Here is a 20,359-nt window from a genome sequence, read left to right as displayed (position 1 = left end):
TGCAAACGCCTCCAATCTAACGGGACCCACCACCTCCGTCTGTGGGACCAGGGCATGGCGGTCACTCGGTGTGTTTCAGACCACCACCAGTAATCATAGAGTCACACAGCATGGAAACAGGCCCATCGGCCCAACTTGATCAACATGCCCCGTCTGTACTAGTCCCACCTGCCTGCGTTTGGCCCATCTCTCTCGTTTTCACACCTCACCCTTCCTTATCTCTACGTCCCCCTCTTCCCCAGACGCTCAGTCTGAAGAAAGGGTCTCGACCAGAAACATTCCCCCGTTTCCTTCTCTCCAGAGATGCTGCCTGTCCCGTTGAGTTACTCCAGCATCTGGCGTCTACCTCTCCCCCCCCCCACCCCCCCTCAACCTGTCCCATCCTCAACTGTAATGAACATGAGATCCCACCAGCAGACCGAAAACCCACATCTCGCGTTTGCAATTTAATAGTTGCAAGCGGAGAGAAATGTGGCGCAGAGGGGGAACAGTTGGAGGACTTACCCGGCGGAGAGAGAGTGACAGACAGAGAGAGAGAGAGAGAGTGAGAGAGGGAGAGAGGGGGAGAGAGATAGGCAGTTTGCAATGATCGCAAATGAAGGACTTACTTGGCAGGGGGGGAGATAGAGGGGGGGGAGAGAGGAAAGGAGAGGGGAGGTGGGAGGGAAAGGGGGAGAGAGGAGAAGAGGGAGGGAGGGTGGGAGGGGGGAGAGAGGGGAGGGAGGGTGGTAGGGGAGAGAGGGAGGGAGAGAGGGAAAGAGGGAGGGAGAGAGGAGGGGAGGGGGAGAGAGAGAGGGAGGGAGGGATGGAGTTTGCAATGATCACAAATGAAGGACTTACTTGGCAGGGAGGGGGATAGGGGTGGGGGGAGAGAGGAAAGGTGGGAGGGAAAGGGGTAGAGAGGAGAAGAGAGAGGGAGGGTGGGAGGGGGAGAGAGGGAAAGAGGGGGGGGAGGAGGGAGAGGGGGAGAGAGAGGGGAGGGAGGGATGGAGTTTGCAATGATCACAAATGAAGAGCTTACCCGGCAGAGAGAGAGGGAGAGAGACAGGCAGTGGGAGAGAGAGAGAGAGGATGGGGGGTGGGGGGGGGGGGGGGGGGGGGGGTGGGAGAGTTTGCATTGATCACGAATGACAGACTTACCCGGTGCAGGGAGAGACACACAGACACCCACACACTCACACACAGAGAGGGTGAGCTCCCGGTTAGAACAAAGGCTCTGCGCTGCGCTGCGCTGGCACAGTCGGTCCGGTCCTGTCCTGTCCTGTGCAGCCGGAGGCAGCCGGAGGATACAGACCCCCCCCAAGCTAAGGGAGATGGGGAGGGTGAGAGAGTATGTGAAGGACGAGGTGCCCGACAGCTCATCTAGCACCGTAAACAGTGGGCAACGTGACCGGAAGATGCAACCAGGGTGCATTGAGGGCTGATGTCACCCAGTTACTGCATCGTTACAAATTAGCACTCGGGCAAAATAAACACGCCGGCAGGTTGCATGGGAACAGTTGTAGCCCCGATCTCTCTCCCCCCCCCCCCCCCCAGCCAATACATATTCATCTCTGCACAGTTAAATTGGGGAGGAAACGTGACAGTTTGCAAAAAAAATAAAACCAATCTAAAATCTTTGCACTCACTAGAATCATAACGTCATAAGGAATAGGAGTAGAATTAGGCCGTTCGGCCCATCAGGTCTACTCTGCCATTCAATAATGACTGATCTATCTCTCCCTCCTAATACCATTCTCCCGCCTTCTCTCCATAACCCCTGACATCCGTACTAATCAAGAATCTATCTATCTCTGCCTTAAAAATATCCACTGACTTGGCCTCCACAGCCTTCCGTGGCACAGATTCATCACCCTCGGACTAAAGAAATTTCTCCTCACCTCCTTCCTAAAAGAACGTCCTTTAATTCGGAGGCTGTGCCCTCTAGTCCTAGACTCTCCCACTAGTGGAAACATCCTCTCCACATCCACTCTACACAGGCCTTTCACCATTCTGTATGTTTCAATGAGGTCCCCCCCTCATTCTTCTAAACTCAATCATTGTAAGTTGGGTACCGAGATGATTTGGAGATTCACACACTAAAACTCTGCAATTAAATGCTGGGGAGGATTGACCAGGGTCATAGAGTCGTAGTGATACAGTAGTGTGGAAACAGGCCCTTCTGCCCAACTTGCCCACACTGGCCAACATGGCCCAGCACCACTGGTCCCACCTGCCTGGGTCAGGAAACGTCTGTGAAGAAAGAATAGGCAATAGGTGTAGAGTCTTACTGCACGGGAACATGCTGTCCTATCCATGTATCTGTCAAAGTGTTATAGTGTTATAGTATCTGCGTCATCTATCTCTTCTGGCAGCTCGTTTCATATACCCATGTGACAAAGTTTCTCCTCAGGTTCCTATTTCACCACAAATTTTCATCCTGCGCTCAAATTTACTTGGACCACCTCCGACACCTCCCTCCCCTTTCTTGATGTCATAGTCACCATCACAAGAAATAGACTATTGACTGACGTCTATTACAAAACCACTGACTCCAACAACTATCTTGACTACACTTCTTCCCACCCTGCTTCCTGCAAAGACTCTATCCCCTACTCCCAATTCCTCCGTCTACGCCGCATCTGCGCACAAGATGAGGTGTTCCACACTAGAACATCCAAGATGTCCTCTTTCTTTAGGGAACGGGGGTTCCCCTCTCTCCCATCATAAATGAGACCCTCACTCGTGTCTCCTCGGTACCCCACAGCTCTGCCCTTGCTCCCCCTGCCCCTAGTCGCAACAGAGACAGAGTCCCCCTTTGTCCTTCCCTTCCACCCCATCAGCCGTCACATACAACACATAATCCTCCGAAATTTCCGCCACCTCCAACAGGATCCCACCACTAGCCACATTTTCCCATCTCCACCCCTTTCCGCTTTCCGCAGAGACCGTTCCCTCTGCAACTCCCTGGTTAACTCATCCCTTCCCATTCAAACCACCCCCTCCCCAGGTACCTTCCCCTGCAACCACAGAAGATCCAACACCTGTCGCTATATCTCCTCCCTTGACTCGGTCCAGGGACCCCGACGGTCCTTTCAGGTTAGGCAGAGGTTCACTTGCACCTCCTCCAACCTCATCTACTGTATCCATTGTTCAAGATTAGGACTCTTACACATCGGCGAGACCTAACGCAGACTGGGCGATCGTTTGGCGGAACACCTTCACTCAGCCTGATCTCCCGGTTGCTGGACACTTTAATTCTCCTTCCCATTCCCACACTGACCTTTCTGTCCTCGGTCTCCTCCATTGTCAGAGTGAGGCTAAACACAAGTTGGAGGAACAGCATCTCATATTTCACTTGGGCAGCTTACAGCCCAGTGGGATGAATGTTGATTTCTCTCACTTCAGGTAGCCCCGGCATTCCCTCTCTCTCTATCCCTCCCCCACCCAAGTCGCACCAGCTTCTCATTTTTACCCAACAAACAGCTAACAATGGCCTGTTTCCTTCATCATAGTTACATTTTTGCATCTTTCATTCATTGTTCTTTATCTCTCCACATCACCGTCTATATCTCTCGTTTCCTTTATCCCTAACCAGTCTGAAGAAGGGTCTTAACATGAAACGTTATCCGTCCATTTTTCCCCGAGATGCTGCCTGACCCGCCGAGTTACTCCATCAGTTATGTTTGGTGTAAACCAGCATCTGCAGTTCCTTTTTACTGCATATGAACTCTTAATCACCATTCCCTGTACAAATCCAATATTAGCCCTTGTGAGCCCAATTACTGTAGATGCTGCATTATTGGTTCTACTACCAAGCAATGATTCCTATCTTTTGATTTCCTTTGAGAGAATGGTGCTGAGTTGCTGTGTGAACCACAGCAGGACTCCTGGTGCAGCCTCTCCCACTGGGGTGATTGGGGAAAGGCCCCAGGGCAACAATTTTTAAAAATTCATTTTTGTTCAAAAATTAAATTTCATTCTGGATGGTGAAACTGGGAAGTTTGGGAGTTGGTGGACAATTAACTATGTTTGTAGGTACAGCGTGGAAACAGGCCCCTCAGCCCAACGAGTCCATGTCGACCATCGATCACCCGTTCACACGGTACCCGGACGTGGCGCCGACAGACAAGAAGCCGAAGCAAAGAAGCAAAAAAGGTCCGAATAGAAACGAGGCCGAAACGCCAATGAACCGAAAGAGTCCGAAGACGAAACGCCTACTAACCGAAAGGATGGGACGCCTAAAAGCCAAGGAACCGAAAAGCTGCATCACCTAAAAGCAAACTTACCGAATGGCCGCTCTGTGGAAACGTCACCTACCCGAAAGGCGGCGTCGCCAACAGGCCAAAGGACCGAATGCCGCTCAACAGAAAAGTCCAATAACGGACTTGACGTTGCCGGGGGGCGGGACTTGTCAGCGATTGGTCCAGACCCCTGCGCCTGTGAAGGCATGAACATTGTCCCAAACCTCCGCTCCACCCGACCCATAGCCTGCGTTGGGTGGCCATGGGAGAGTGGGGGCTGTCCCGAGGGATGCACATTTTCAGCCGCTTTCAACTTTCAGGTGGCGTTTCGACAGAGCGGCCATTCGGTAAGTTTGCTTTTAGGCGACGCAACCTTTGGGTTCGTTGACTTTTAGGCATCCCGCCCTTTCGGTTCATTGGCGTTTCAGCCTCATTTCTATTCGGTTCTTTGGCTTCGACTTCTTTGCTTCGGCTTCTTGTCTGTCGACGCCACGTCCGCACACGCATTCACACACTAGTTCTATGTTATCCCACTTTCCCATCCACTGCCTACACAGAAGAGGCAGTTTGCAGACACCAATTCACCTACAAACATGCACGTTTAGCTTAGTTTAATTTAGAGATACAGCTCGGAAACAGACCCAGCAGCACCATCCGACACACTAGGGACAATTTTACAATTCTTACCAAAGCCAATTAACCTACAAACCAGTGCGTCTTTGGAGTGTGGGAGGAAATTGGAGCACCTGGAGAAAACCCACGCGGTCACGGGGAGAACGTTCAAACTCCATACGGAAAACACCCGCGGTCAGAATTGAACCCGGGTCTCTGGTGCTGCAAGGCAGCAACTCTACCGCTGCGCCACTGTGCTGCCCGTCCAAAGGATTTAGTCTGAAACCTGAATCAAAAATAAATGAATGAATGAATGAATAAGTTTATTGGCCAAGTATTCACATACAAGGAATTTGCCTTGGTGCTCTGCCCACAAGTGACAGTTAGGATTGACACATAAAACATTAAATGCGGTAAATACTCAATGGATCAGGCAGCATCAAGGAAGAGGGACTATGTGAATAGATGCTGCTGCACCCGCTGAGTTTCTCCAGCATTTTTGTGTACCATGTGAATAGGCTTATGTTTTGTTCGGCCAGTGCTGGCACAAACAGGAAAGGCTGGTTATCTGAAAGTGTTCAATTGAGACCACATTGTGAGCACTGAATGCTGTACACTAGTTTAGTTTAGTTTTGTTTAGAGATACAGTGCGGAAACAGGCCCTTTGGCCCACTGAGACCGTGATGTATACTAGATTGGAAGGTATTCACTTTGAGTGCTGCATCATCAGGATGGATGGGTTGTGTCCTTGAATGGTGGGAAGGAAAGCAGGAGAGGGAAGAGTGAATGAGAGTGAGGGGAATACCTGGCCATTTCTTCATCGTCATTGGCTCCAAACCTGGAACTTCTTGTCCAAGTGGACAATGGGAGCATCTTCACCAGAAGGTCCACGATGGTTCTGTAAGGGCTCACAACTCCACCTATTGAAGGCCGGTTAATGATGGACAATAAATGACACCCACACTCCCTGGGGAATGAGCAAATGACCCCCCAGAGGATTCTTTTTGACATTCTCAGACTTTTAAAACCTGGTAAAAACACTTGTTATCACATAACAAGACACATAGTGTTGGAGTAACTGCGCGCAGTGCCAGGACAGTGACGCAGCGGTCGAGCTGTTACCTCACGGCGCCAGAGACCTGGGTTCGATCCTGACTACGGGTGCTGTGTGCACGGAGTTTGCACGTTCTCCCTGTGACCATGTAGGTTTTCCCCGGGTGCTCCGGTTTCCTCCCACTTTTCAAAGACGTGCAGGTTGGTAGGTTAATTGGCTTCTGTAAATTGCCCTTAGTGTGTAGGATAGAACTAGTGTACGAGTGATCATTGGTCGAGGTGGACTCGGGGGGCCAAAGGGCCTGTGTTTCCACGCTGTATCTCTAAACTAAACTAAGCTAAGTGAGTCAGGCAGCATCTCTGGAGAAGTGTGTGGGAAAGAAATGCAGATGCTGGTTTACACTGAAGATGGACACAAAGAGCTGGAGTAACTCAGCGGGTCAGGCAGCATCTCTGGAGAAAAAGCATGGATGACGCTTCGGGTTGCAAACCTTCTTTAGATCACTTTTTCACTCGGAGAGTTGTGAGTCTGTGGAATTCTCTGCCTCGGCAGTGGAGGCCGGTTCTTTGGATACTTTCAAAAGAGAGCTAGATAGGGCTCTTGAAGATAGCGGAGTCAGGGGATTTGGGGAGAAGGCAGGAACGGGGTACTGATTGTGGGTGATCAGCCATGATCAGCTTGAAGCGCCGAATGGCCTACTCCTGCACCCATTGTCTATTGTTGGACCAGACCAGAAGAGTCTGAAGAAAGGTCCCGAACCGAAACGTTACTCATCCTTTTTCTCTAGAGATGCTGCCTGCCCCGCTGAGTTACTCCAGCACTTTGTGTCTATCTTCAGCATCTCTGGAGAACATGGATGGTTAGGCCACATTTCGGTTTGGGACCCTTCGCAAACTAATACTTGCACTGATAGTAAAATATGTACACAAATGTAGGGGTGTCTAATTTGCCTTAAATACTTCCCAACAGACAGTGTAACATGATGCAGTAACACAAACTGAAGCAACTCCTCTGTTGTCAGAGTGAGGCCATACGCAAATTGGAGGAACAGCACCTCATATTCCTCTTGGGTAGTTTACAGCCCAGCGGTATGAACATTGAAATCTCCAATTTTAGGTAACAGTCCACCTTCTTTTATTCCCTCTCCTCATCCCGGTGCTACACTTGGATGCTCACCCTTTGCTCTGACTCTTCCCCCCTTTCCTCTAGCGCTTCCACACTTCATCCCATCCTCTGGCTTCACATTTCACCCGTCTTCTCTTCTTATCTCACAGCCTTTTGCCTCCTTTTCGACTCTAGCTTTTGTCCACCCACCTGCCAATAAAACCACTCTCACCTGCATCCACCCACCACTCGCCAAACTTTGTCCAGCCCCCACCTTTCTTCCAGCTTTCAACCCCCTCCGACTACAATCAGTCTGAAGAAGGGTGTCGAGCCGAAACATCGCCTATCCACGTGGCTTTACAGGGACATTCATGCAACCAACAGAACAAATAAATATAAACTATTAATGCAAGAAATGATCCATGATATTGGGTAACCAGAGCATAATCTCTGCCCTTTCCACGATAAATGGTGCAGCTAAATAGGGTACATTTTATAATAAGGGGAAAAAGAAAATGAACCAAAACAAGCCACAATGTGCTGGGGTAACTCAGCGGGTCAGGCAGCATATTTGGAGATTGTGGATAGGTGACGTTTTGGGTCGGGACCGTTCTTCAGACTGCAGAAGGGGGGAGGAGAAGCTGGAAGAGGGGCGGGGGGAGGACAAAGTCTGGCGAGTGATAGGTGGATACGGGTGATGATTGGTGTTGATTGGAAAATGGTTGGACAAAAGCCAGAGATGAAGAGACAAAAAATGTGAGATGAGGAGAGAAGAGGCATCAATTGTGAAGCCAGAGGAAGGAATGTAAGTGGAAGGGTACTGGCGGTCAGGGGAAAGGGAGAAGTCGATTCTAATACACGTGGAACATGGGGCAGAGAGGGTGGAAGGAGGGGCAGAAAAGGGAGGGGGGGTGGGGGGTGTTGTAGGTTAGTTACTTAAAATAGGGGAATTCAAGGTTAATTGAAATTTAAACTATGAAATTCTTTTAAATCAACAAATGGAGCAAGAGATTTTTTATATGTAAGTGAGGTTTATCCATGAAAACACATTCGAGGCATTGCACTTCAATGTGTTAAAATCTATTTTAGGACGTGTGAAAACCAGTGGTCCGTCTGTTATTTCCACGGGAGCACCATCACGCAGCGGGTAGAGCTGCTGCCTTACAGCACCTGAGACTCGGGTTCGATCCTGATCTCAATGCTGTCTGTGTGGAGTTTGCATGTTCTCCCTGTGACCGTGTGGGTGCTCCAATTTCCTCCCACATGCCAAAGATGTGTGGGTTTGTAGGTTAATTGGCAATTTGGTCCCCTAGTGTATATGGAGAGGGTGAGAAAGTGGGATAACATAGAATTAGCATGAACGGGTGATCGATAGTCAGCATGGAATCGGTGGGCCAAAGGGCCTGTTTCCATGTTGTATCATTCAATTCAATTTAATACATTACAACACAATTCAATTCAATACACTACAATTCAATACATTAAGCTGGGTGTTTAGAGATACAGCGTGGGAACAGGCCCTTCAGCCCACTAAATTCACGCCGACCATCGATCACTCCTACACTAAAACTATCCTATACACTAGGGACGATTTAAAGTAGCCAATTAACCTACACACCCGCACGTCTTTGGAGTGTGGGAGGAAACCAGAGCACCCGGTGAAAACCCACATGGTCGCAGGGAGAATGTACAAACTACATACAGAGAGCAGCCGTAGTCAGGATCGAACCCGGGTCTCTGATGCTGTAAGACAGCAGCTCTACCACCATACCGCCACTGTTGGTGTAATTTGCTCAGAGGCCCGATTCAATCCTGACTACGGGTAATTTGCTCAGAGGCCCGATTCAATCCTGACTACGGGTGCTTCTGTATGGAGTTGGTATGTTCTCCCCTGTAACCACGTGGGTTTTCTCTGGGTGCTTCAGTTTCAGAAAGATGTAGAGGTTTGTAGCCCTATTGACTTTAGTAAAACTGTAAGTTGTCCCTCGAGTGTAGGATAGTGGCAGTGTCTGGTCAGCATGGACTTGATGGGCCGAAGGACCTATTTCGATGCTGTATCTCCCAAGTCTAAAGTAGACAGTGAGTAAGGTTATCTCAGTTTACAAGAGTATCTAGATCAGTTGGGAAGGTAGGTCAAGGACCGGCAAATGGTCTGTAACTCTGACAAGTGTGAGGTATGAGAAACAAGGCCAGAACTCGCACAGAAAATGGTAGAGTGCAGGAGAGGTGCTGCAGAACAGAGATGTCGTCTGAAGAAAGGTTCCAACCTGAAGTCTGAAGAAGGGTCCCGACCTGAAACGTCATCAGTCCTTATTTCTCCAGAGATAGGCCATTCAGCCCTTCGAGCCAGCACCGCCATTCAATATGATCATGGCTGCTCATCCAAAATAGTAAGATTTAACGATAACTTACCAGTTTGAAGTTTGATCTGAGTTACTCCAGCACTTTGTGTCCATCTTCAGAGAGATCTGGGAGTTCCTTAGTCTCCCAAATCTCTCTGTTCTGCCACAATGCATGGTTTCTTGAAAGTGGTGAGTTGGGTGAACAGTATGCTTTCATTGGGAAAGGTGCTGAGAGCAAAAGGTGGGACTAGGATATTGTCCGATTCACCTCTACCCCATTGCGGGCTGATGCACTACAATGTTGAGAACCATATTCTCTAGAAATATATTCTGCACTTTTCCCATTCGCCTTTGCTCTATCTATTGTACTTTAGTTGTACCTGAATGTATTTATTTATTGTATCAAATAACTTGATTGAAAAGCATGCAAAACAAAGGTTTTCACTGTATACACATGACAATAATAAACCGAAGGCTAATTTTCAGTACCTTGGACAGAGGTCTTTTGGAAATTGAGCTCATGACACCCTCTGGTGGCCAACTCTGCCATTACATGTGCAGTTTGTTTCCACAATGTAAATGTCTACCTTCTGACCTCCAGAGGACAATGGTGACTATCCTTGTGGCAACAAGAAGTTTATTTATTTTAGTTTAGGTTAGTTTAGTTTGAGATACAGGCCCACCGTGTCCGCGCCGACCAGCGATCCCCGTACACCAGCACTACCCGACACACTGAAACAATTTTTAACCAAGCCAATTAACCCACAAACCTGTACGTCTTTGGAGTGTGGGAGGAAACCAGAGCACCCGGAGAAAACCCCACACAGTCACAGGGAGAACGTACAAACTCCGTACAGACAGCACCCATAGTCAGGGTCGAACCCGTGTCTCTGGCGCTGGACGGCAGCAACTCTACCGCTGGCCACCCTAATACTTAACATTTCCAAATACTCAAAATACTAATCATTTCGTCCTCCTAGTAGGAAAAGGTGGCATGTCTCCAACAGAAACATAGAAACATAGATGCAGGAGTAGGCCATTCAGCCCTTCGAGCCAGCACCGCCATTCAATATGATCATGGCTGCTCATCCAAAATCAGTACCCTGTTCCTGGTTTCTCCCCATATCCCTTGATTCCGTTAGCCCTGAGAACTAAATCTCTCTTGAAAACTCTTACAACCTCGAAAGCTACACCGTAGAAAGTGTCCTATCGGGATGTATCCCAGCTTGGTGTTTGGACATAGAACATAGAACATAGACAATAGGTGCAGGAGGAGGCCATTCTGCCCTTCGAGCCAGCACCGCCATTCAATGTGATCATGGCTGATCATCCAAAATCAGTATCCCGTTCCTGCTTTTTCCCCCTTATCCCTTGATTCATTTTGCCCTAAGAGCTAAATCTAACTTCCTCTTGAAAACATCCAGTGAATTGGCCTCCACTGCCTTCTGTGGCAGAGAATTCCACAGATTCACAACTCTCTGGGTGATAGAAAACAAGGCAAGAATGTTAAATTGTGGTCAAATGGTCATTTAAAGAAAGCAACGACATTTCTAATGTTTTTCTACTTTGTTCCTGCTGGTTAGTCATACTTACTTTTGGGAATGGGAATGCCCAAGTTCACAAGAGAGTGCAGAGAGTTGTGGACGTAGCCCAGTCCTTCACACATGGACCAGCTTCGCCATCATTGACCCCATCTACAATTCATGCCGCCTTGGAAAAGTAATCAACATAATCCAAGACCTTTTATTACCATCTCTCTCCACCTGGCAGTAGATAAAAAGGTTTGAAAGCATGTCCCAGTGATTTGACTGGATATCATTAAATGTTGCAGATTTGAGCAGAGAGGGGATTGTTAGACTGACTAAGTCCCTCTTGAAAGTTAAATCAGTGCTTAGAAAAAAAATAATACAGGGATGAATGAATGAATACGTTTATTGTCATTGCACAATACTGTGCAACGAAATTCCATTACATCTCCTCCGGTTAAAAAAAAATACAAACACGACAACCATTAACACATATGTACACTTATTAGTAAAATAATAAATATTTTAAAAGAGTTTAAAAGAATTTGGCGGCATTTCTTGGAATTATATTTTGCTTCCCCAGTGTTCTCTGTTGGAATTTAGCTCTTTTATCGCACATGGGTAGAAACTATTTTTTAGTCTACCGGTGCGAGCCTTCAGAGACCTGAATCGCCTCCCCGAGGGTAGCAGGTGGTTGGCAGGGTGGGATGTGTCCTGCTTGATATTTGTGGCCCGGCGCAAGCATTGAATAATATTTATGTTGTAAGTTAATATGGCATGAATAATGCAATAACATTTATACCATCAATAATGAAGTTAGTTTGAGTTAACCCAATTATATCCTGCACTCATTTTACAATGTAACATAGAAAAAAGATGTCATCCAAGGAGGGCAGTTGAGCGTTTGTAATGCTCTGCGCAGTTTTTATAATTCCCTGCAGCGCCCTCCTCTCAGCCACAGTACAGCTGGCAAACCACACCAGGATGCCATAGGAGAGGATACTTTTCACGGCGCATCAGCAGAAGGACAGCAGCAGCGGCTGTGAGACGTTTGCTCTCCGCAGAGACCTCAGGAAATACAGCCGCTGATGTGACTTCTTCACGAGAGTGACGGTGATCATTTGCCATTTGAGGTCCTGGGAGATGTTTATTCCCAGGAACTTAAAGCCGGTGACTCTCTCCACCATGTCTCCTTTGATGTACAAGGGAGCAGGTTCCTCTCTCCTCTTCCTCCTGAAGTCAACGACCAGTTCTTTTGTCTTTGATGGGTTGAGTACCAGGTTGTTTTTGGTACACCAGACAGTCAGTTTTTGGACTTCATCCCTGTAGGCAGACTCGTCGTTGTTGTTTATCAGTCCCACCACAGTCGTGTCGTCCGCAAACTTGATGATCCTGTTTGTACTGTGTGTTGGTATACAGTCGTAAGTGTATATTGTATACAAGATGGGACTCAGCACACAACCTTGTGGTGCTCCTGTGCTGAGCGTCAGGACTAGGGAGTAATTGGACCCCATCCTGACAGTCTGTGGGCGGTCTGTTAAAAAGTCCTTAATCCATCCGCATGTGTTTGCATTAACACCCAGATCAGGGATGATTCGTTTAGTTCAGAGATAAGGCCTTCGGCCCACCGAGTCTGCGCCGCCCAGCGATCCTCGCACACGAACGCTATCCTACACATACCAGGGACAATTTTTTACATTTATACCAAGCCATTCAACCTACAACCTGTGCGTCTTTGGAGTGTGGGAGGAAACCGAAGATCTTGGAGAAAACCCACGCAGGTCACGGGGAGAACGTACAAGCTCTGTACAGACAGCGCCCGTAGTCAGGATCGAACCCGGGTCTCTGGCGCTGCAAGCGCCGCAAGGCCGCAACTCTACCGCTGCGCCACCGTTCCACCCAACGCGCAACAATGTGAATCCTTCAGGGACGGATGGATTCGGTGACGTCACTGGGCTGTAAACCCTGTTGATCAGTCGCTGTGAGAGAAGAGGGAACACTAAAACTGAGGGGAACTGCTTCAAGTTTATTATTGCCACATGTACTGAGGTACAGTATAAAGCTTTATTTTATATGCTATTCAAACAGCCAAGCACCCATAGTCAGGATCAAACCCGGGTCTCTGGCGCTGTAAGGCAGCAACTCTACCGCTGCGCCACCGTGCCGCTCTGTCATGTGTTCATACCTTGTATTCAGATGATGGATTATCGGCACGAAACGTTGCCTATTTCCTTTGCTCCATAGATGCTGCCGTACCTGCTGAGTTTCTCCAGCAATTTTGTCTACCTTTGAATTTCCAGCATTCTGCGGTTCCTTCTTGAACAATATTACCCAAATGTCCCTTGTTCTCCATGCAAACTAATGATTAGCTCAGCACAGAATCCTAATTGTCTAAGTGTTTTCAAACTGATAGTTACATATATTCATAATTCTATATTTATGTTGTAAGTTAATATGGCATGAATAATGCAATGACATTTATACCATCAATAATGAAGTTAGTTTGAGTTAACCCAATTATATCCTGCACTCATTTTACAATGTAACATAGAAAAAAGATGGTGTCTCTAGTTAGTACTTGACATCACTCAACTCTACACTTTAGACTTTAGCGATATAGCATGGAAACAGGCCCTTCGGCCCACAGGGGGACTGCTGGACACTGCGGGAGGTTGAATACATCCTTGACAAGGAGTGGAAGATAGTTGTATAATAGTTCATCATTTGTCGTGTATTATAGAAACATAGAAACATAGAAAATAGGTGCAGGAGTAGGCCATTCGGCCCTTCGAGCCTGCACCGCCATTCAATATGATCATGGCTGATCATCCAACTCAGTATCCCATCCCTGCCTTCTCTCCATACCCCCTGATCCCTTTAACCACAAGGGCCACATCTAACTCCCTCTTAAATATAGCCAATGAACTGGCTTCAACTACCTTCTGTGGCAGAGAGTTCCAGAGATTCACCACTCTCTGTGTGAATTATGGTGGTGGGTTCTGTTTTTTTTTACTGTACTGTATATATTATTTTAATATTTGTAAAAAAAAAGTTTTCGGCCCACCGGGTCCGCGCCAACCAGCGATCTCCCCGTACACCAGCACCATCCTACACACAAGGGACAACCTACAGTTTACAGAAGCCAATTAACCTACAATCCTGTATGCCTTTGGAGTGTGGGAGGAAAACGGAGCACCCGGAGAAAACCCACGCAGTCACAGGGAGAACGTGCAAACTCCGTATGGAAAGCACCCATATGGATCAGGTATGGAGCCGGAACTCTGGGGCGTTGAGGGAACAACTCTACCACTGAGCCATTGTGCTGGCCTAAAATCACAGCACCTTGTAGGTAGTAGTGACAGCTGGGCAAATCAAAGGATAGAAGGATATGGACCTAAGGCTGGCAGATGGGACTGGGGTAGATGAGCAAAAAGATTGCATGGAGTCGATGGGCGGAGGTCTCCTTTCTCTGCTGTATGACTCTACGCCAGGTTTGGACATTGTGTTGACATAGTCTATCCTGCAGCTGCACTATAGACAATAGGTGCAGGAGTAGGCCATTCGGCCCTTCGAGCCAGCACCGCCATTCAATGTGATCATGGCTGATCATCCACAATCAGTACCCCGTTCCTGCCTTCTCCCCATATCCCCTGACTCCGCTATTTTTAAGAGCCCTATCTAGCTCTCTCTTGAAAGCATCCAGAGAACCTGCCTCCACCGCCCTCTGAGGCAGAGAGTTCCACAGACTCACCACTCCCTGTGAGAAAAAGTGTTTCCTTGTCTCCGTTCTAAATGGCTTACTCCTTATTCTTAAACTGTGGCCCCTGGTTCTGGACTCCCCCAACATCGGGAACATGTTTCCTGCTTCTAGTGTGTCCATTCTAGATGGACTCTAGATTGTTCATTCAATCTCACATCTGGGGCAAAGAGGGATGTTGAGGGGCTTTGTTCACGGTTCCTGCAAATTTAGAGAGATACAGCACGGAATTAGGCCCTTCAGCCCACTAAGTCTATGTTGACCACTGATCACCCCTTCACACTAGTTAGAGTGTTTCTGAGCAGTGGAGACCCTTGCGGTGTCTTTAATCGGACTTTACTGAACTTTATCTTGCATTAAACATTATTCCCTTTATCCTGTGTCTGTACATTGTAGTCGGCTTGATGGTAATCATGTATTGTCTTTCCGCTGACAGGTAGCATGCAACAAAAAAGCTTCTCACTGCACCTTAGTACACGTGGCACTAAACTAAACGTGATCCCACTTTCTCATCCACTCCCTACACATTAGCGACAATCTACAGAGCCCCCATTAACCTACAAGCCTGCACGTCTTTGGGATGTGGATGGGAACTGGAGCACCCGGAAGAAACCCACGTGGTCACGGTGAGAAGGTGCAAACTCCACACAGACAGCAATCGAGGTCGGGATCGAACCCGGGTCTCTGGCATTGTGAGGCAGTGGCTCTACCAGCTGCGCCAGTCCACCGGCCTTAAGATGGGAACATGGCATTCACAACTCTGCAGCCAAAGACAACACGGACCTAAACTGCCCGTTGGCACTGCCAACCACACTCTATGAATGGCAACAGGTTACTCAATTCTGGGGGGGGGTACGCCAACTCTGGCCAACCTTGCGTATGCCCTCTGTATTCTCCCCAGCTTCTCATTTCTGCCATCTTGTGAATTAGAGTCATAGAGTCTTACAGCGTGGAAACAGGCCTTTCGGCCCACATGTCCCATCTATACTAGTCCCACCTGCCTGCATTCGTCCCATATCCCTCTAAAGCTGTCCTATCCATGGGACGTGTCTCAATGTTTCTTAAAAGCTGCAATAGTACGTGCCTTAATGACTTCTTGAATAAAAAGTGTGGCAACATTTGGCGAATGGTGATGGGGTTGGTGGTGGTTTCAAGACTGCAGGGCTGAGAATGGGTAGCAAGGGTGTATCTTGTGTACGGCATTCAGAATTCCATCACAAACCTGCTCAATGATGAATAACCGCTGGCCTTAATATAGCTGCACTGTAATATTTAAGAGATGATTACAGTACAATTAATTTTCTTTCCCACCTTCGTCAAGAGACAGATGGGCGTCACGGTGGTGCAGCAGGTAGATCTAATGCCTCATAGCGCCAGAGACCCGGGTTCAATCCCAACCCAGGGTGCTGCCTGTGTGGAGTTTGCACGTTCACCCTGTGACCGTGTGGGTTTCCTCAGGGTGCTCTGGTTACCTCCCACACTCCAAAGACGTGCGGGTTTTGTAGGTTAAATGGCCCTTTGTAATTTGTCCCTGGCATGTAGGGTAGAACTAGTGTAAGGGGTGATCGCTGGTTGTCGTGGGCACGGTGGGCTGAAGGGCCTGTTTCTACGCAGTATCTCTGAAACTATTAACAAACTAAAACTAAATGAAATGTCCCCTTGTTCCTATGCCTTCCCTATCTTGGATCCAATTGGTACTAGATCCTCCTCTGGGATAGTACGCAAAGCATCATCACGCTCTGGCGCCATCTTGACCATTAGTTCAGTTTCTTAGAGTCTTACGGTCATAGAGTGATACAGTGTGGAAACAGGCCCTTCAGCCCAACTTGCCCATACTGGCCAACATCTTCCAGCTACACTAGTCCCACCTGCCCGTGTTTCTTCCAAATATCCTTCCAAACCTGCCCAAACCTTGTACTATGGATACCATGAGGTAGTTGAGGCAGGGACTATCCCAATATTTAAGAAATAGTTGGACAGATACATGGATAGGACAAGTTTGGAGGGATATGGACCACCATCCATTATCCTTCACACACAAGGGACAATTTACACGTACACCAAGCCACTTAACCTACAAACCTGTACGTCTTTGGAGTGTGGGAGGAAACTGGAGATCTCGGAGGAAACCCACACGGTCACGGGGAGAACGTGCAAACTCCGTACAGACAGCACCCGTAGTCGGGATTGAACCCTACAAGCGCTGTAAGGCAGCAACTCTGCCGCTGCGCCACCGTGAAACTATTTACACTTTACGGAAACCTGTACGACAAACATAGAAACATAGAAAATAGGTGCAGGAGTAGGCCATTCGGCCCTTCGAGCCTGCACCGCCATTCAATATGACCATGGCTGATCATCCAACTCAGTATCCTGTACCTGCCTTCTCTCCATACCCCCCTGATACGTTTAGCCACAAGGGCCACATCTAACTCCCTCTTAAATATAGCCAATGAACTGGCCTCAACTACCCTCTGTGGCAGTGAATTCCAGAGATTCACCACTCTCTGTGTGAAAAACAGAGTTCTCCCTGTCTGACTTTGGAGTGTGGGAGGAAACCGGAGCAGCCGGAGAAAACCGATGTGGTCACAGGGAGAGCGTACAAACTCCGCACAGACAGCATCCATAGTCAGGATCGAACAGGGGTCTGTGGATTGTAAGGCAGCAACGCTACTGTCGGGCCACCATGGTGCTGTCCTGTAGTGTTTACATTTTCCAAATGGGTGCTCGTATCACACCCTTCGGCCCAACTTGCCCACGCCGGCCAACATGTCCTGAATATACGAGCCCCACCTGCCTGCTTAAATTTCCAAATGGATGCACTTATCGATATTGATGATCCTTGTGATTGAGGCAGTGCAGCGTAGGTTCACGAGATTGATCCCTGGGATGGCGGGACTGTCATATGAGGAAAGATTGAAAAGACTAGGCTTGTATTCACTGGAGTTTAGAAGGATGAGGGGAAATCTTATAGCAACATATAAAATTATAAAAGGACTGGACAAGCTTGATGCAGGAAAAATGTTCCCAATGTGGGGCGAGTCCAGAACCAGGGGTCACAGTCTTAGAATAAAGGGGAGGCCGTTTAAGACTGAGGTGAGGAAAAACTTTTTCTTATGGAATTTATGGAATTCCCTGCCACAGAGTTTAAGAGAGAGTTAGATAGAGCTCTAGAGGCTAGTGGAGTCAAGGGATATGGGGAGAAGGCAGGCACGGGTTATTGATAGGGGACAATCAGCCATGATTACAATAAATGACGGTGCTGGCTCGAAGGGCTGAATGGCCTCCTCCTACACCTATTTTCTATGTTTCTATGTTTCTATGTAACTGTTTTTACCTGATGTGTGGCTGTGCGCTAAATGGATCAATTATTACATGTTGTACAAACCAGTTAAAATCAACATCTGAAGAAGGGTCCCGATCTGAAGCGTCACCCAATACATGTTCTCAGACAGATGCTGCCTGAGAAATGGGCCAACCAGGACACTTCCCTGACTCAGGTCATTTGTGGCCGGCCCTGATGGGCCTTGGTCTTTTCCCCCCTCCAGCTCTTCACCCAACCCCTACTTTCAGCCTGAAGATGGGTCCTGACCTGAAACATCACCCATCCCTTTTCCCCAGAGATGTTGCCTGACCTGCTGAGTTATGCCAGTACTTTGTGTCATCAGGCCATAAGGAATAGGAGTAGAATAAGGCCATTCATCCCACCAAGTCTACTCTGCCATTCAATCATGGCTGATCTATCTCTCCCTCCTTACCCCATTCTCCTGTCTTCTCCCCATATCCTCCGCCGCCCGTACTAATCAAGTGTCCATCTTTGCTGTCTGACCTGAGTTACTCCGGAGATGCTGTGAAGAATATTTAGACAGGTACATGGATAAGACCGGTTTAGAGGGATATGGGCCAAACACAGGCAATTGGGACTGGTGTAGTTGGCTGGTGTGGGCAAGTTGGGCCGAAGGGCCTGTCTCCACGCTGTAAGATTCTATGACTCTCTGACCCGTTGAGTTATGACAGCACTTTGTGGTCTATCTTTGCTGTCTGAGCTGCTGAGTTACTCAAGTGTCTCTTCCAAGTGATGGAAGCCTTCATCCATTGCCATGGATATTGGGCCAGTCAGGCAGCCTCTGATGGGAACACGGTGACAGATGTTCCCACAGTAACGCCCCCGTACCCACCTCCAATGTAACAATAGCCAGATGAACTGTGTCTTTGGAGATTCTGGTTGAGGGATAATTATTGTCCGAAAAGCCATTGAAATTACATTATCTTTCTTCGAAAGAGTTCTCTCGGATTCGCTGGAAGTCTAATAGACAGCCCTTCCGCTAATACATTTGTCACTGGTTGGAGTTTTGTATTAGAGAGTCATAGAGACATACAGCGTGGAAACAGGCCCTTCGGCCCAACTTGCCTACACCGACCAACATGTCCCAGCTACACTGGTCCCACCTAACTGCATTTTTGCCCATATCCCTCTAAACCTGTCTAAATGTATCTTAAATGTTGTTATAGAATTCTGCCTCAACTGGCAGCTCGCTCCATACACCCACCACCCTTTGTGTCAAAAAAAAGCAATATAAACCCTCCTATAAAATCTTTCCCCCCCTCACCTCAAACTTATATCCTCCGGTTCTCGATTCCCATACCCTGGGCAAGAGACTGTGAATTTACCCGATTTAATGATTTTATACACCTCTATAAGATCACCCCTCATCCTCCTGCGCTCCAAGGAATAGAGTCCCAGTCTGCTCAACCTCTCCCTACAGCTCAAGCCCTCGAGCCCTGGCATTTTTCCGATCTATTCCTCTCATGATTGTGTGCACCATACTGGAGCAGGCTGGTGCTGGTGATCACAAATGGAGACATTTGTTTTGTGTAAAAGCCTTACCCCTCAGTTATCCCTCTTTCCCCCCTCACATTAAACCTTTGTCCTTGGGAGACTGATTCAAAACTTGGGAGACGGATTTGAACCCAAAGTTATCTGACGCTGTAGCGAGAGATTTTCCCACTGAACCATCCTAGGGGTTCGGATATTTTCTGGGATATTGAAGTTCTTCATCGTCCTCGGATGCTCTCATTCCCCGTGGAACAGAAAGCCTCTGGTTGATGATTACAAACATCGAGCGATACATCATGGATTCAAGCCCTTTGGCCCACTGAGTCCGCATTCTGTTAGTGACCGATGATAGACACAAGGCGCTGGAGTAACTCAGCGAGTCAGGCAGCATCTCCGGAGAAAAAAGGATGGGCGACGTTTTGGGTCTTTTCCTCTCATGATTGTGTGCTGGCTCGAAGGGCAGAATGGTCTACTCCTGCACCTATTGTCTATTGTCTATTATCGGGACTCTTGTTTACACCACTGGTGTAACTTAGCGGGTCAGGCAGCATCCCTGGAGAAAAACAGGATGGGTGATTTCGGGTTGAGACCCTGCTTCTCAAAGGTTCAAAGGTTCAAAGGTTATTTAATGGTCACATACACCTAGGTGTAGTGAAATGCTTCTTGCCAATGCAGCACATAAAGAAAGAATACAGACATAACATTAATAAGAGATTTAAACATAAAGAACATTCCCCACAATGGTTCCCATTATGAGGGAAGGCACAATGTCCAGTCCCCATCCCCAGTTCACCCATAGTCGAGCCAATTGAGGCCTCCACAGTTGCCTCCACGGAGACCCGATGTTCCAGGCCGTTCTCGCCGGGTGATGGTGCTCCGGCGTCGGGAGAATCCTCACAGCGGC

The 20,359-nt window shown here is 48.0% G+C and overlaps 1 protein-coding gene across 1 annotated transcript in view; it reads right to left on the bottom strand.

The window, feature by feature from the left end:
- ccdc92b (coiled-coil domain containing 92B) overlaps positions 1-1,371 on the bottom strand; it is a 50,888-nt gene extending 49,517 nt beyond the window's left edge. Inside the window, exon 1 of the mRNA XM_033045640.1 lies at positions 1,141-1,371. The gene's annotated coding sequence lies outside the window, so the exon portion shown is untranslated. The remainder of the gene's footprint in view (positions 1-1,140) is intronic.
- Positions 1,372-20,359: the final 18,988 nt, after the last annotated feature.

This window comes from Amblyraja radiata, chromosome 28, assembly GCF_010909765.2.
Source record: "Amblyraja radiata isolate CabotCenter1 chromosome 28, sAmbRad1.1.pri, whole genome shotgun sequence".
NCBI lineage: Eukaryota > Metazoa > Chordata > Chondrichthyes > Rajiformes > Rajidae > Amblyraja > Amblyraja radiata.
This window is presented reverse-complemented; position numbering and strand designations above follow the sequence as displayed.